This window comes from Chrysochloris asiatica, unplaced genomic scaffold (genome assembly GCF_000296735.1).
Source record: "Chrysochloris asiatica unplaced genomic scaffold, ChrAsi1.0 scaffold00181, whole genome shotgun sequence".
Classification (NCBI taxonomy): domain Eukaryota; kingdom Metazoa; phylum Chordata; class Mammalia; order Afrosoricida; family Chrysochloridae; genus Chrysochloris; species Chrysochloris asiatica.
In genome coordinates, this window is record NW_006408699.1 from 5,005,789 (window position 1) to 5,008,517 (window position 2,729).

Below are 2,729 nucleotides of genomic sequence, written 5' to 3' on the forward strand. Positions count from 1 at the left end.
AAATATGATATGATGAAAGTAAAGCTAATATTCTCCCATGTAAATGATCACATAATTCACAATAAAAACTTAAAAAACAAAACCAAACAAACTAAAAAAAACACACCTGTGGAGCAATTCTACTCTGCCCCACAGGGTTGCCATGAGTAAGAATGGATTTGAAAACTGTGAGTTTTGTTTTGTTTTGTGAGGTTTAGTGATAATAAATGTCAACTGCCTGGGATATTGACTGATAACTCCAAAAAAATCCACTACTGTCAAGTTGATTCCAACTCAGAATGACCCTATAGGGAAGAAGAGAACAGCTCGATGGGGCTTATGAAGGTGTACAGCTTTAGGGAAGCACACTGTCTTATCTTTTTCCTGAGGAGTGACTGGTGGGTTTGAGCTACTGATGTTTTGGTTAGTAGTCCAATGCTTATCCCACTGTGCAACCAGGGCTGCTTGTTGTTGCTGTCGTTAAGTGTCATCGAGTTGGTTCTGACTCATGGCAACCCTGCGTAGAGTTTCCAAGGAGAAGCTGGTGGGTTTAAACAGCTGACCTTGTGGTTAGCAGTCCAAGCTTATCCAACAGTAGCCTACCAGGGGTGGTAACTAATGACAATTCAATAAATTATGATCATTAGATGGTGATGTCATTAGAGAAGGAAGAACATATTTAGGGAGATAAAGAATTTGTCTTGTTCATATCATGTTTAAGGTGATGATGTCTAGTACTCACAAGAAACTGATTGATTGCCTATCAGGAGGAAAATTGGCGAAATGGGGGTCAGGATAGGAGGGAGACCTACATTTATTTTAATTAATAGCTGTTCAAAAATAGAATGAGAAAAAAATTTAAACCTCACAACTCTGTAGCTTCAGAGAGAGGGAAATAACAGAGGTAATTTAAGAATCAACAGCACAGAGGTAGAGCACATATCCTTTAGTGTGGATGAGAAAGACCAGAGAAAGTATATTGATAGAAAAGAGGAGAAACCTAGGTCCAAGACTTGAACTTCTATCTTCTCAGAAACAAATCTTTCTAGTATTTTTTACACCTTATTCATTAGCATCCTTACCCCCTATATCTAATCAATCACCAGGTGCTATTGATTCTTCCCTTTCTGACAATCATTTCTTCTTTGTTATCCACAAAATCGAGACCTTTATTACTTCATGTCTTTACAACTGTAGTACAGTTCTAACAATTTTCCTTGCCTCCACCTCTCACCCTGCCACATGAATTTATCCTGAACTTACAATCAAATCCATCTTTTTTATGCAATTATAATTATCATATATATATATATATATATTTGCTAAAAACAGAAGTAAACATGCTCAAGAGCTCTCCAGACTCCTTGGTGTGACCTTTAAGACTTTTTAAAATTCGAGTCCCGATTGTTCTTTTTCAGTTCCCAAATGGTACCCAGTGCTCTACTTAAATGACCCTGATCCCAAATTGACCTATTTCATCCTTAAGTTCGTATGCACCACCCTTTTTGACTAGGCCTCATTTCATACCCCTCTGCTTTATGGAAGAATAAGTTGAACAATAAGACTAGCTAAAGTGTCCATCTTTCTCTGAGACCACCCTCATCCTTCTGGCAGTAAAAAAAAATGTATCTCCATGTTTCTCTAGTCTTCAGGCATCCATCAAAGATGCTGATCTGTAGTTATCTGTGTGCATTACCCTCATAAGTTTAAGAGCTCCTTGAGGGAGGGGCTGATTTCAACAGCTTATTATCCTATCCTCTGAATAAAAGCTTCAACTCCAAGTAAAATGCCTCTTTAGCTAAAATCTATATGTGGCCACCTTCTTATCATTGCAAACAGTATCTGTTGACATTTAATATTCATAGAAAGAAGGGAAGAGGAATAAGGTCCAATCAGCTATAAATAAAGACAGAAATTGAACTACTCATCTGTCTGTTCCCACTTAGAATCAGATTGATGGAGGCATTTTCTTGTTCTACTTAAAATAGAAATCCGGCCTTGGAAGAAAAGTTCTATTGATTTTGTTTTTCAAGTAGTGGCCATGTGTTTAAACATAATTTACATTTTGCCAAATGATGAAGAAATTAAAATTATCTGTTTAAAGACAGATGCACAAGGTTGTGATTTTTTTTAATTGCTAATTTCAGCTATCAATAAGCACTAGTAATGCATCAATGATAATACTGGGAAAGTTATATTACCTCATCCTTTAGATATTTTATTCTGTTGTATTTTGAATAATCAAATATATAGTTTTCTATACATTGATACATTTGAGTTATGGTATTGGAGAAGAATATTGAAAGTATCACAAATGTCAGAAGAACAAACATAACTGTTTTGGAAAAAGTAGACTGCTCCTTGGAAGGAGGATGGTGAGACTTGATCTCTCATATTTTAGATAAGTTATCAGGATGGGCCAGTCCCTGGAGAAGGACCTCATGTTTGGTAAAGTAGAGGACCAGCAAAAAGAGGAAGACCTCCAATGAGATGAATTAATACAGTGGCAGCAGCAATGGGCTCAGATGTAGTAACAGTTATGAGGATAAAGCAGGGCCATACAGTGTGTCATTCTGTTATGCGTAAGGGTCACCATGAGTTGGAGCCAACTTGTCAGCACCTAACATCAGTATATATTCTGTGTTGGAAATCACTGAAGTACTGGGAAGTCAATAAGTAATTTTGCACATTTTTGACAGGGATATAATCATCTCTACACAAAACATTTATTATAATTTAGTCATCTATCA

General features: G+C 36.5%; 1 protein-coding gene across 1 annotated transcript in view; it reads left to right on the forward strand.

Moving 5' to 3' along the window:
- The window catches only part of CCDC148 (coiled-coil domain containing 148), a 396,419-nt gene that overhangs the window by 393,227 nt on the left and 463 nt on the right, over positions 1-2,729 (forward strand). The gene's annotated exons all lie outside the window — the stretch shown is intronic.